Raw genomic sequence first — 16,550 nt, forward strand, 5'->3', positions numbered from 1 at the left:
AATAACCCATATCTGTGTCCAAACAGATTGTTGACTATATCTTTTGGCTTTATCAAATTTCGTTACACATTACACACATTATAACAGAAATAAGTGAATAGTATAGTATAATGTCACACAGACTTACGGAGAAGAAATGAGAGCGCATTAGTATGTGTGTTCATGTTCCTTTCTCAGCTTGACTGAGGAAGACCTGTGCATGAATCTGTACACACAGACGCACACACTCGCAAGCACACACACAGGCACACACACAACGCTGGTGGTCTGTGACCATTTTCTTCTCTTAACACCTTTCTTTAAACAGGAAATGTATATCTGTTTAGTGTGATAATTTAATGAGATGCAATAGGCCGCCCTAACAAAGCACAATGATCACAGACTTGTGCTATGGTTAGAAATGGCATGAAGGCAATTGTGTACAGGGCTGCCCTCTGTTATAGAGTAAAACACACTGCTTTTATGTTTACAAATACATACATACATATGTATTATTGTACAGATGTAAATGGTTTAATTATTGAATTAATATTTCATTATATATGTGTGTGTGTGTGTGTGTGTGTGTGTGTGTGTGTGTGTGTGTGTGTGTGTGTGTGTGTGTGTGTGTGTGCATTTCTGGTTCCAAGATGGTTATGGTTATGGTTATAGTTATTTAGCAGACACCTTTGTCCAAAGCGATACACAAATAAATAACAATACAAATTAAATTAATATTGACCAATTACAAAATAGGGAGAATAGCAATATTATCAGTAAAACTGTATAAAACAATCATTTTAAGCACTAACCTAATGAGAAATAAAACAATGAAAATGAGAATAGCAATCAAATAAGTCACTCAATTGATCATATAATAACAATAACTATGGCATGGTATGGCTAAATTTAAGGACAATTGCAAAATAAATGTAAAATTCTATCAATGGACAAATTATAACAAAACATGATGGAACTAGAACATGAAAGATCCCGCTGGGATGGTAAGTCCTTTGGTGTGATTTTGTGTCCTTTTGGATATGAACACTGAATGTCCAAATTTGCTCCTGCAGTTTCGGATACCACTAATCACTCTTGACTATAATTATATTTAAAAATTCACGTTACAGTTATAACACCTAAATAAGTAGAAACAATGTCACTCACTTACTGAACAAAGTGTGTGTGTTCATGTTGGATTCTCAGCTTGACTGATCACTCACACACACACACACACACACACACACACACACACACACACACAACACACACACACACACACACACACACACACACACACACACACACACACACACACAGGTGCAGTACATGTACACATACTGTACATACGAAGGGTTCAGATGCAAAAGCCTCTAGATCCATCTGACCACTTTTCTTTTAAATGAGCATTTTGTATCAGGCTCCTATAGAGTTTTCGCATTTTTGACAGAATTGGATTTTAGAGGCTTTTGCATCTGAACTACACAAACACACACACACACACACACACACACACACACACACACACACACACACACACACACACACACACACACACACACACACACACACACATACACACACACACACACACACAAAACTCTGGTGGTGCATTTCCTGCTCTGAGAAGTTGTGCTTAAACAGGAAATTAAATGTTGCAAGATGTGGCAAGGACTAAGGCCTTTTGCACTCTGCCTGCTAGATGGTGTGTCCATCTTTATTTTGGCTCCCATGGTAACAGGTTAGAGCGTGCACATTGCCTGCTCAAGCTGCTGCAAAACCATGTGCATGCTAGAAATAGGACTGACGCCTATTTTTCACGCAACAAGGAAATGTCTCTGTGGCGGCCCCTCTGCCTATAAACAGTGTCTTACTGCAAACTTTCTGTACCATGCTAGAATGGCTTGAAACAAGGTAACCAAGGCATTTTTTTTTGCAAAACAAATGTTACAGAGTCCATGGTAGAACTTCAGCCATTACCACAACGTACTGAAATAAGTGTGGCAGGGCACCTTTAACATGACTCAACAGAGAGTTTGAAATATCTTGGTGTTCACATTTCTGAAGATCTGACTTAGACCAAACAGCCTAACAACTGCCTCTTCTTTGCCCTATGCTCTGGGAAATGTTATCGCTGCCTGAGGGCCAACACAGAGAGAATTCGGTTATGGTTATGGCTATTTGGCAGACGCCTGTGTCCAAAGCGACAAAGACAAGAATGCAGAAAACGTTTTTATCCCCAAACTATCCGGATACTGAATGAGGACTGTAGCAAGAACACAAGCATGTCGAAAACACCATATGCAATGCATGGTAGACATTTATTCATTTTTGTCTTTTCTTTTTATATTTATATCCTTATGTATTTACACGTTGCACAGCCATGGAGACAGTGAACAAAACATTTCACTGCACATACTCTGCATAATTGTACTGTATGTGACTAAAAAATTGAATTGAATTGAATTAAATTGAATTGAATTAATAGACACTCTGCCAATCTCTGTCAAACCCAACATTCTTTACTAGCAAGTGATGATCAGGGGTGCTGTTTCCAGTAGAGGGTGCTGTTTCCACTAGAGGGTGCTGTTTCCACTAGAGGGTGCTGTTTCCACTAGAGGGTGCTCTTTCTAGTGGAGGGCGTCAGGGCACTGTCCAGTAGCTGTCTACTGTCGGCTGCAGAGGGGGCTGGAATGGAGCCCTTCTCTCTGTCTGGACAGGGAACAACAACAAAAAGCTAATCAGGATTCAATGCGGATTCAAGCTTCATGCTCATTCCTGACCACCTGTCTAACTGGCACTAAAATGTCATTCAAGCACTGACAGTCATCCAATATAAAAATACAAACTACACAGACACATCAAATACAAATGTTATAAAAGTTATATCATTACAGTTGTATTTGAGTTATGTTAATATACAGTATCAAGATAAACTAGAATTCAAGTCCGAGGAACTACGAAAGTGTGCTTGCTCAAGTGCGGTCCAAGAAAAAGTCGGCATACGGGTCATAGAGCATTAACGTGCATCCGAAACGCTCTAACACATTTTCGCTAGTTGCAGCGAGTCCTAGGTCAAAGAGCACCAAATTATGTGTGTGCCCTTACAATGGAGTCCTGAGTCTCTGTACCAAATTTTGTTTTGAGAAATGAGAGAGTTAGTTACAGGTGAGCTAACTTCCTGTAATATTAGCGCCCCTAGTGGTTGAATGTCACCACATTTATTGTGTGTCCTCAGGATAGAGTCCCAAGTCCATGTACCAAGTTTGGTTTCTATATGAAAGCGTTGCTGAGATGTGAGCATACTTCCTGCGATTATAGTGCCCCCCTAGTGGTCAAAAGACACCAAATTTGTTGTGCATCCCCAGGATGAGGTTTTGAGTCCATGAACCAAGTTTGGCTTCTATACATGAAACCATTGCTTAGAGATGAGCCTACTTCCTGTGATTATAGCACCCCCATTGATGAAACAGGATGCATTGAACTCTTGAGGCTTAATCCAAGGACTCTAGCAGTACCTCTTTTTTGAGCGCCCCCTAGAGGTCTAACGGCACCAGGTTTCTTGTGCATCCTCACGATGGAGTCCCGAGCTTATGTTCCAAGTTTTCTTTCGATTTGTGAAAGCGTTCTTGAGATATTACTTACTTAATACTTTCGTTTCGCTGTGATGGGCAAATGCTTATGAAAATCCAAAATCCTTCTGATAACTTTTGTGAGGCTTGGTCCAAAGATTATGAACATCGTGTTTTGTGAAGATCAGACAAAATTTGTGACCTTTGAAAGTTAGTTTCACTTTCAATAAAATCCAATATGGCGGAAGGATGACAGGGGTCAGTGAGTGATTTATCAAGTGTTGCCCTATTAGCAGATAAAATCCTTTCTGTCTTACCCTGCTCATGGTCTGGTGGACGCCTGTCTTCAGTTCTGCGTCTGAACAGAATCACCACAAACACCAGCACACAGGAAACCAACAGGGCAAGAACAAAGCGCTTGATATTAATACTGCGACTGACACCTTCCACCTCTGTGGAGAGAAACAAAGCCCACAAGTATTACTTTTCTTAAATATCATGATGTGTTAGTACACTTCAGATACACAGGAAACCAGCAGGCCAGATATAACCCCCACCATTATAACATCATGTCTGGCACTTTCCACTTCTACAGGAACAAACAGAGAAGGTCACCTACACACTCATTTTCTCAGCGTGATCTGATAGCCCACTTCATCTGGTGATGTCATATACAAAGATGTTTTTTTAAAAAAAAACATGATAAGAGAGGTGACCTCAAATAGCTATTTCATTATAACTTTGTGTGGACATCATTAAGTCCACAGTCTTCAACATGATCTTCAACAGAGGAACTTAGGGTGGAAAGCAAGTCTCTATTACTTCATCTGAGGAAGAGGAGCAGAAAGATGGTGGGTGGGGGGTAGTAATGGAGCTTGGCTCCATGAATGAAGTGTTCTGTGATAGTTTCGCAACTACAAGCTGTACAGAGAATAGAACCTGTAGTGCCTCTGCTGGGCTGGGTGGAGGAGGGGTGTCGATGTACCAGAGGAGACCCTGGAGATGGTAAACACAAGTAAACACAAGTAAACACAAACATAAACAAGTAGACATGCTGCTCCAGCACAACAATATGACTTAAACAAGGTTACTTCAGCTGTTTAGAGATGTTGGTGAGGGATGAGGATTGATATTAATAAAACAGTGAAAGAGCATCTGTCAAATCATCACACTGAGTACAATATACCACACAACTCTCACCCTGACGACCTTCAGTGATGACGACTTGAACCTCTGTTAATGTGTCTATTCCCCACTGGTCCAGTCCACAGTAATAAACCCCACTGTCCTGTAAGGTCACACGACTGATGGTGACGGTGAAGAAAAGTCTGGATGGGTTATCACGAAGGGAGTATCTATGAACTTTCGTAGATGGAACTAGGACATGTTCAGTCCTGCAGGGATCACGGCAGAAGTACTTCCACGTGTTTTCATATCCTTTTGGATATGAGCACTGAATGTTCACATCTCCTCCAGCAGTCCCAGACACCACTATTGACTCTGCCCTGAGGGAAAACTCAAACACCTCTGACACTAGGACACAAAATAATTGGCACGTTAATGTTGAACCTGGAGTATAAGTGGTGACTGATTTTATGTTTGTTGTGTTATTTTACTGATATTACAAGTTGAAGTGAAATTTACCATTTAAGCACTATTACATAATTACATATGTCCACATAGATTTCCGACTGTCTCATTTCTATGTCAAATCTCACATATTACAGTTATAACACAGAAATAAGTAGAAACTGTCACACAGACTTACTGAGCAGAAGTGAGAGAGTGTGCATCACCACAGTGTGTGTGTTCATGTTGGATTCTCAGCTCGTCTGATCACACACAAAATAAATTCAAAAAGACTGACACAGACAAGTACATGTACACTTACACACACCACATTCCCGCGCAAAAAGACTGAAATACACGTACACGTACACATACACATACACACCACATTCACATGCACAAGACGCACACACATACACACATACAGTACATGTACACGTAGACATACCCTTACGGAACAAAAATATATCTGCGTATGCTGGAGAATATCATGTGATATATGAAGACATGTATGAATAGATAGGGTGGGTTAGGAGGACAATTTTCAGTTCAGCCCACATATTGTTGAGTTGACTTTAAAACCACAGTTGAACCCCCCCCCCCCCCCCCCCAAAAAAAAAAACTGTGAAATAGGTTGACTTTCTTTTATAAAATCATACATTTCTTTTTACGTTGCGTTAACTCATGAAACTGTCATTAAAAAGAAATTGCATTACTTATTTCTGTAAGTGGAAGTACAGTACCTTCCCATACGCAACAAAAACATATGTCTCAATAAATATATGATGTGACAATATATGTCATGCATATTTCAATATATTTTGAAATTCACATTATATTATATTATATTTTAAAAATGCTGCTATCATTGCCGTTTTCATATATTGAATAAATACATATTGTTATACTATGTAATATATTGTTATGTACATTGAAATATGCCCCACATTACAGTATATGAAATTATAAATTGGAAAATGCATTGTGTGTGTGTGTGTGTGTGTGTGTGTGTGTTTGTGTGTGTGTATATATAATATATATATATATACAGTGAGGAGAACATGTATTTGATACCATGCTAAAGTTGACTAAAAAGAGGAATATAAAATCATCATTTGACAATTGATCTTAATGTCTTAATTCAAAAATTGAGTAAAAATAAAACCGCTAACTACCCCAATTTTCTTTGTGAATGAAGAATGTTTCGTAAATAAATAAATGTTCTTCCTAAATGCTAGGGGGAAGGAAGTATTTGACCCCCAATGTAACCCTATGGGAATTTAACACATAGGGTTAACATTGGGGCAGGCAGATTTTTATTTTTTAAGGCCAGCTATTTCATGGATTCAGGTTATTATGCATCCTGATAAAGTTCCCTTGGCCGTTGGAATTAAAATAGCCCCACGTCATTACATACCTTTCACCATAGCGAGAGATTGGCATGGTGCTTTTTGCAGTAGGCCTATTAGCCTGTTTGATGCTCATTGAGCTCAATGCAAATCAAACAGGCTAATAGGCCTACTGGAAAAAGCACCATGCCAATCTCTAGCTATGGTCAAGGGTATGTGATGATGTGGGGCTATTTTAATTCCAAAGGCCAAGGGAAATTTATCGGGATGCATAATATCCTAGATCCATGAAATAGCTGGTCTTTAAAAATAAAAATCTGCCTGCCCCTATGTTAACCCTATGTGTTAAATTCCCATAGGGTTACATAGGGGGTCAAATACTTCCTTCCCCTAGCATTTAAGGAAAACATTTATCTATTTACGATACATTCTTCAATCACAAAGAAAATTGGTGTCCTTGGCGGTTTGATTTTTACTCATTTTTTAAATTAAGGCATTAAGATCAATTGTCAAATGATGATTTTATATTCCTGTTTTAGCATGGTATCAAATACATGTGCTCCTCACTGTATATATATATATAAACACACAGTGAGGATATACAGAATAAGTATTTGAACCCATGCTAAAGAGGAATATAAAATCATCTTTTGGAAATTGATCAAAATGCCTTAATTGGCATTGGCATGGTGTTTCCTTTTTTTTCAGTTAACCTCTTAGCTGGTTTGATTTGCATTGAGCTCAATGAGCATCAAACAGGCTAATAGGCTAACTGGGAAAAACACCATGCCAATCTCTAGCTATGGTGAAGGGCATGTGATGATGTGGGGTTATTCTAATTCCGAAGGCCAAGGGGAACTTATCAGGATGCATAGTATCCTGGATCCATGAAATAGCTGGCCTTAAATTAAAAAAAAAAAAAAAACTGTAACAAATGTTCATGCATTTATTTAGTTATGATATAACTATGATGGGAACATCAGTGGCTTTTTTTTTGTAATGGGCTCATGGTTTCAAATAGTTCTGAGATCTTTCAACTCAACAGAGAAACACTCTTCCATCACCCAAACAGTCTCTGATGGCATAAGCATGATAACAGTGATATATAGTGCAGCTAGTGAACCCTTCAGCAGACAGGTCGCAGATGAGCAGGTGTAAGCCAGAAGGAGGCACTGTGTGCACAGTTGAGTGGTCAGAGTGGTCAGACGTGAACTGGCGTAAAGTCATGACTGCCGTCTGGCCAATGAGTTGAGTGTCCTGTGTACTAGGAGGTCATGTGCAGCCCAGAGGGGAGTGTCCTGTGCAGCCCAGATGGGAGTGTCCTGTGTACTAGGAGATGCTGTGCAGCCCAGATGGGAGTGTCCTGTGTACTAGGAGATGCTGTGCAGCCCAGAGGGGAGTGTCCTGTGTACTAGGAGGTCCTGTGCACTGCCTGCAGTGGTGTGTCAGGCAGGCAAGCAAAAAGAGGGCAGCTGTGGCCTACTGGTTAGGGCTTAGAGCTTGTAACTAAAGGTTTGCCGCTTCGATCCCCGACCAGTAGGACAAATGTGGGCGGGGGGAGTGGTTGAGCACTGCTCTCTCACGTCCACATCCATGGCTGAAGTGCCCTTGAGCAAGGCACATAACCCCTCACTGCTCCCCGAGCGCCGCTGTTGACGAGAATGGAATGGTTCCGGAACTTCAGTTTACCCCTCATGGTCCGAGCATAGCGGAGGATCTTGTCCTTTACCTGGAACCTGAGGAGACGGATGATGACCGGTCTTGGTCGTTGGTTGGGTTGAGGTTTAAGTGTTGGGGATCTATGGGCCCGTTCACACTCCACGGGCGAATCGAGGACCTCTCCAAATACCTCCTCGAGCAACTCGGCGAAGAAAGCAGTCGGTTGGGGCCCCTCTATGGATTCAGGTACACCAATTACTAGAGATGCACCGATATGGAATTTTAGGGCCGATAACGATAACCGATATTTATTGGCTTGTTGTGGCCGATACCGATACGATAACCGATATTACTGTTGGAGAAAAAATATTCAAAAATAAATTCAAAATTCAAAAATAAAAATGAACATTTAATGCATAATTTAATTGCAGCAATTGTGTACCACCAGTGATGGACATAACTCATAATAGTCCTCAGTGGTACAGCAGTCACAGCAGCAATAGCCTGGGCCTATGCGTGGCTCCTTTAAGTGAACATGACGTCATTGAGGTGCGAGTGCTTGAGTGGCAGGGGACAGTGCATGAGTCGTTCTCATATGGAGTAAACACTCAATGCAGAGAGGCTATATGGCTAGAAGCTGTGACAAATCTAGCGACCAAATCAGAGTTTCGTGGGAAACGTATGTATAGTTTTAGCAGCGGTTAATTAAATAAAGCTGCAACTCCTCGGACTGTATCTTGTGTAGGCTAATTGATTCCCAATGTGCCACCTCCAGCCGAACCGCAAAAAAAGACGGCCAAATTAGCGGAGTGCTGTCCAGTGAAAGTACCTTCTGTTGCGCACAACATGCAGTGCTGCAGCGGTAATATTACAAAACCCAACCGAACGAAATGCAAATATAACACTTAGAACTACTTATCTACGGATTTTGTCCCCGACTAGCGCGACAGTAGGCTACGTGCAGACATAACACACCCGCAAAACAATTCAAACTTCTGAGTAGGCCGAGTTTCGCTCTCTGCTTAGGTTAAACTGAAGATCGTTCAGGAGAGGATTTTGGGCTGCATAGATAGATTAAACGCAGATCTTGTTAGAATGGTGAAATACATCCACACAGCTGGCATTATTTTCAGGAAGAAGTAGCCAACCAAGCTCAAGTAGCATGCAGCCAGACGGGCCTTATGTAGTTGGGAAATTAGGCCTTTAAAAAAATATCGGCACAAATTATCGGCCGAAATTCTGTTATCGGACCGATAATAATATTTTAAAAATGTCACTTATCGGCCAATAATATATCGGCCGCCGATATATCGTGCATCTCTACCAATTACCCTGATGTTGTTGCGCCGGCTCCGTGATTCGAGGTCGACAACTTTAGCAGCTAGTTTGGCATGGTCAGCCTGGAGCTTGGTGATAGTTTCCTTGGCAGCCTCCAGGCATGCCTCTCGTGCGTCACCTTCACTCTTGAGAGATTCAAGTTTCTCAGCGTGTTCGGCCACGGTAGTTATGACACCGCTCAACTTGGTCTCGAGAGCTGAAAAATCTCCTCGGAGATGGCGATACGATGTGACTCGAGCAGGTGGGTGAGGGACGCCATGGGGACCGCCTCGGTGTTTACGTCGGTCTGCACCACTTTAGATTTCGGCATGGTCGCAGCAGCTCCAGTTTGGGAAATAGTTACTTCAGATTTAGGTTTAGGAGACAGTTAGGTGACGAATGATGATGAGTTTAAAGATAAGCAAACATTTGCGAGAGCGCGAGAAGCAGCATGCTTCGCTTGTTACCACATGGCGTGATCTCTCTTTTTTAAGAATACTTATACTTATATACTTAAAAAAGGCAAGGGTTAGCTAGTGCATGTTTCATGTTAGGGGCAGTAAAGTGTGCTGTTTCCAGTAGGGGTTCTGTTTCCTGTCGGGGGCGCTGTGTCCAGTAGGGGACGCTGTGTCCAGTAGCTGTCTACTCAGTAGGGTCAGAGTACACAGGCTCCTGGGCCTCGGCTGCAGAGGGGGCTGGAGGCTGCAGCAGGGAGTAGGTGGCAGCTGATGCCTCTTCCTGGTGGAGCTGCACTGACTGGAGGTTGGACACATTTGCATAGAATAGGACAGCGCCCTCTTCTGTCTGGACAGGGTACAACATCAAGAAGTCATCAGACCTCACTCAGGTTTCACATTCTTTAAATACTCATATCTCATTATACCTGCATAACTGATATTCAAGCACTTTTAAAGATTTGAATATTGGTCAAATTAATATGATGTCTAACCACTCTGTTGACACACTAAAGCACCACAATTCCAATAAAACACTATTAACACCATATTAAAGGGGCATTTATTCCACTAGTCCTCATTCTCAAGCACACTGGGTGCCCATTGTGTGCTGAGCTGCATATAAAACTCATGAAAAGGGTCATGTCACTGCACAGTACAAGTTACAGCACAATACTAGATATACTGTACCATGCCAACTCTCCACACCGAATTAGTGTATCATTACAATGAGATCAAAGCAAAGCCATTCAGTGTCACTAAAAGACTGCAAGGGAGTGATCACAGGATGCGGTTTTTGAGGTTTGGCGAGCTGTTTCTGTGCCCAGAGCAGCCAGCATTTTGCACCTCACGTTTTTGCAGAGATGCCCTGACCACCTCGAACTGAAAAAAGTTCAACTCTGCACGGAAAAGTGCTCGCGTTTTTCAGAAAAAAAACATCGCTTGCAATTTATACAGTAAGCACCAATGCGCATCCTGTCTGATCGCCCCAAAAACATACAGTACTGTATTCCAACACGTGTATAAAAATCACTAAGAAATATGTTATAGTACATCTGGTGTGTGTACAACAGCAGTGTGTTACCTGCTCCTGAGATGAGCCTGATGACGGTGGTGCAGATGGACATGATGGAGCAGCTGAAATACAGCAACAGCAAGAAATACTGGGTACAGCAAACACACTAACACAGAATACAGATATAGAATTTAAGAAAATTACATATTAATTTGTTAATATACTTGGCAGTTGGAGATACAGTATATTGCTATTGCCGTATTAAGTGCAGATTTACCTGCTCATGGTCTACTACAGGATGTGTGTGTTAAATGTAGATTTACCCTGCTCATGGTCTGGTGGATGTGTGTGTTTAGTTGTGCGTCTGAACAGAATCACCATTAGCAGCAGCACACAGGAAACCAGCAGGCCAGATATAACACCCACCATTATAGCATCATGACTGACACTGTCCATTTCTACAGGAACAAACAGAAGAGGAGGTCACCTACACACACTCATTGATGATGTGTTAGTACACTTCAGATACACAGGAAACCAGCAGGCCAGATATAACCCCCACCATTATAGTGCCATGACTGATAAAGTCCACTTCTACAGGAACAAACAGAAGAGAAGGTCTAGTAATGCAACTTGGGTCCATGAATAGTTACTTTTTAAGTTTCTTCAACTGCAGCTTGGGTCTGTGAATGAAGTGTTCTACAGTATGCTATTTTCACAACTACAAGCTGTACACAGTATAGATTCCAGTTCTGCTGTGCTGTAGTACTGTACCTCTGTTGGGTTGATCTGTAGAGGAGGGCTGGGTTTGTGTCCACACAGAGATGCTCGTGTAGAAAGAGGGGGAGGAAGAGGAGGAGGAGGAGAAAGTGGACGAGTGTAGATGTACCAGAGAAGACCCTGGAGATGGAGCTGACCAAGTAAACACACACATAAACAGGTAAACATGCTGTTCCAGGACAACAAGTAAACACAAACATTAACAAGTAAACATGCTGGCTAGTGTGCACACCGTGCAGTCGTCCAGAATTGGTCTTGGACCGACGGACGCCATAAAGACATGATCTGCACGTCCATCAAACGTCTAATGTTTAGTGGGTGAGTAAAATTATAGAATATACCACACAACTCTCACCCTGACGACCTTCTGTGATGAAGAGTTGAACCTGTGTTAATGGGTCTTTGGCCCTGAAATATTCCAGTCCACAGTAATAAACCCCACTGTCCTGTAAGGTCACACGCCTGATGGTGACAGTGAAGAAAAGTCTGGATGGGTCATTATGAAGAGAGTATCTCCAATATCTCCTGTTATGAACTTTCTTAGATGAAACTAGAACATGTTCAGTCCAGCAGGGATCACGGCAGAAGTACTTTGGTGTCCCTTCATCTCCTTGTGAATATGAGCACTGAATGTTCACATCTTCTCCTGCAGTCCCGGACACCACTATTGGCTCTGCCCTGCAGAAAACCCCAAACAGCTCTGAAACTAGAGCACAAGACGATTGGTATGTTAATGTTGAACCTGAAGTTGAAGTGGTGTCTGTCTGACTTAATTGGTGTTATAGTGGTAGGCAATGGCATGAAACGTTGAAGTGAAAGTTACCATAAATGGACAAATATGAATGTCAAATCTAACAAAATCCAGGAAAGGGATTCACTGATGATTTATCTCCTAGTTTGTCTACACAATGTTTAGGTTCCATAACTAAAACCTGTAAACAATTTTTGTTAATTTCTACTGTTTTCATGGTCTTTTTGCCCTTGATTTTTTACACTCTTTCAAGAGGCCTTATTTTGGAAGCTATGTTTGGACATTCATATCTTAAAAAGTAGTTTGCCTAGTAGCCTGACCAAACTTTGTAGAATGGAAGACAGCATGTTCTCAGTAGGATTGAACCATTAAATGGTTGTACCACAGTCTCATTGGTTTTATCGGTTTTATCGTTTTATTGGTTATGGTCCTTCCTTCATTTAAAGAAACATGCCAAAACAGTAATATTGGGGCTCCCAAAACTCCATATAGTCCTTTGTTACTGTTGTCCCAAAATGTGAAGTGAAAATGTGTGTCATTTTCATGCAACTGAAGTTATAAATGGGGTAGCTAGTAGGACCATATAAATCTATGTGGAAGTTGCAAAATAGTTAGGTACATGAACATTTGCAAAGCACCAATATTGAAAAAACAAATGAAATGGAATGGCTTTATTTTACTTCTCATCTTACAAAAAGAATAATACATTCATAATGTTTTGAAACTGAAAAGCCAAACATATTTAATTATTCTAAAAACTACTCCTACTCCATCCTTTGCTGCAACTTTGATGTATGTAAATGAGTGTGTGCATGTGTGCGCTTGCTTTTGTGTAGGTGTGCTTCTCTGTCTGCGAGTTTTCGCTTGTGAGCGGTTTCGCTGCGCGGCAGTCATACTTACAGTATATTTTAACCACTGACCTAAACAGGCTTATATTCCCTATAGACATCAATACTCCCTGTGTAAAAGATATATGGAGATATTCAAATGACATTTGAGATCATCATAGCCACCAATTAATGAATAATGGAACATGAAAGGCCATGTCTAATACATAATTCAATATATTTGGCATCCTTTTCATTTTCAAGATAGGAAATGTCTTAGAATTTTTTGTAATATGGGAAGTACATACAGTACTGTATAGCCATTCCATTCAATTGAAGAATCTATCAGTTCATGCTTGGTTAAAGGAGTAAATGCTGTGTTTCACGGTAAAAAAGGGGTTCTTTTGGTGTTCCCAAAACACCCGTAATTACATGCATACTGTGAATGGGACAATTTTGGTACTAAATGATCATGTAATTAGCTAATTCCACATAGATTTTTATGGTCCTACTAGCTACCTCACATGTAATTTCAGCTGCATGAGAATGACACAAAAATACAATTACATCTTGTTTTGTCCTTATTATTGTCACGGTCATTTGTTGTGGAGACTTCACATATTGGGATTGCATTAATAAATGAGTGTATTTGAAGTAGTGGTGGGCCGTTATCGGCGTTAACGTGCTGTTATCGTGCAACTCTTATCGGGCGATAAAAAAAATATCGGCGTTAATCTATTCTCAAAGTTGGGCTGGGAGCTGGGTCTATACCACGCAAGCTATGATCACTTTCACCTTGATATCTTAGTGCGAACGCCAATGTTTAAGAGTGCGCCTGAAAAAAGTCTAGGTCGCACTGGTGCACCTGACGCTGCTCGGCTGCTTTCTTTCACAAGTTGTCATTGTAGACTTCTATGCGTGCAACTTTACCAAACAGTAACCAATGATACATCCTCCCAACATGGACGATAAGCTCAGACCCCTCCCGAATCGGCACCTGATCGCTCATTCCTAATAGAAGTAACCCCCCTCTCCTTGGCCCGCTTTCTCTCCCTCTCCCTCTCCCTCTCCCTCTCCCTCACTCTCCCGTGCGCGCTCAATGGACACTCGCGAGTCGCGACCCGCCCCTCGACATGCACATTTAATCCAAACTAGATGTACCGCAAAGCGATACACAATATGACCGCCGCTCAGTCCTGCACATTCTCTCCGCAAATATCAATCACGCTTGTGTTTCCATCGCCTACTACTCCATCCCTACTGCAACTTTTATGTATGTAAATGAGTGTGTGCATGTGTGCGCTTGCTTTTGTGTATGAGTGCTTCTCTGTCTAGTGTGAGTGTGTGTCTGCTTGTGTGTGTGTTTAATGTGTCTCTGAGTATATGTTCACTGTGTTCTCTGCCGTCACTGTCACTCCAATATCAGATAACACACACACACACACACACACACACTCACATGCGCGCGTGTGCACACACACACACACACACACACACAAACACACATACACAGGCACACACTCACACACTCGCACACACACACACACACACACACACACACACACACACACACACACACACACACACACACACACACACACACACAGGCACACCCAGAGAGAGAGAGAGAGAAAGAGAGAACACACACAGAATACACACAGATAACACAGACACAGAGAGAGAGAGAGAGAGAGAGAGAGAGAGAGAGAGAGAGAGAGAGAGAAAGAAAGAGAACACACACAGAACATGCACATACACACATATACACACATGCAAACACACAGATGGGCACACAGAAACGCACCCACACACTATAGTACATCACACATACACTCACTTCTCAGCTCCGGTGGTCTCACAAAATGTACTCAAAGATGTGTGTGTGCATGTGTGTGTGTGTGTGTGTGTGTAGGTGTGTGTGTGTGTGTGTGTGTGTGTGTAAGGGTGTATGTGTGCATGCGTGTGGGCGTGTTTGTGCATGTGTTTGTATAATGTTTTATGTACATGTGTGTATGTAGTGGTGCGTGTGTGTGTAGGTATGCGTGTGTGTGTGTGTATTTATGTGTGTGTGTGTGTGTGTGTGTGTGTGTGTGTGTGTTCCTGCATGTTTGTTGCACCCAACCATTCTCTTTTAAAACATATTTGTAAACTAGTTGATTAAAGGTTTCTAATGGTGTCACTTATATGTTTCTAGGACAAAAACTAGCAGAGATTGAGATGTTTGGAACAGTTTTTGAAATCCCCAGGGGGGGATTTAGACTCCAGATAATACCACCATCTACTGGCCGATGGGTATACAGTCCTGAATGTACACATAAATCCATTTATTTTATAGCCCCCCATGGATGAAATTCCACAAAACTTGGCATACTCCCAGAGGGTGTCAGGTTAATCATACACATGAAATTTGGTGCAGTTCATAACATCTCATCTGAAGATAGGGGCAATTAAAGCAATATTACATTGCATTTTCAATTTTTACGATGGGGGGGCAAATCACAAATGACTGGTTATAAGCTAAGTTGATGCAAGCTCTAGAGAACAACATACCATAAACATTTTGTCATCCTCGGTGCCACGGTTCAGGTAGTTATGTAGGAAAAACTGTCATTTTTGGGCTTCGGGCGGGGGCAGCGCGGGGGTGGAGTGACCCCCGGGGACGAAACGAAAATTTTCCATAGAACTCTACCGGGGCTACATGCCCACCAAGTTTCATGCGCTCCGGTGTAACGGTGCCCCGGGAATCGTTGACGAAAAATGACGGGAAAAAAAAAAAAAAAAAAAAAAAAACTTTGACAACAACTATATGACCGCTTCGCTAGCTATGCTAGCGGCGGTCATAATAAAACATTCACTATCGTGAAAGCAATGATGCATATAGAAGACGTTAGCTAAATTAATATAAATTCCGGTTAGCATCATTGCTGCAGAAAGTTGATTAAAACTCTTACATTCAAGTCACTCTTGCATGAGTTGGATGATAATCTCAATACCAATGTTTTCCAACTCCAAAACTCGAAAGGAGAAAAAGAATCAGCCCACATTGAAACTTACAGTAAACACACGTGGGGAAACTGAGCAGTCCAACTAGTAAGCTATGATAAACTAGCCAACTATGCTACTTTGTTTACATTTTGAGGTTTCAAGCAGACAGCTGAATTAAAGAGGCAGAGTTGTAATATGAATAGTAGGCTGCAATCTGCATAAAGTGTGCTGTCATGAATATCAGACATTTCAGTATGTAGAATAGGCTTATATAAATAATTTTGTAAAGAAA

Source organism: Sardina pilchardus, chromosome 4, assembly GCF_963854185.1.
Source record: "Sardina pilchardus chromosome 4, fSarPil1.1, whole genome shotgun sequence".
Taxonomy (NCBI): Eukaryota; Metazoa; Chordata; class Actinopteri; order Clupeiformes; family Clupeidae; genus Sardina; species Sardina pilchardus.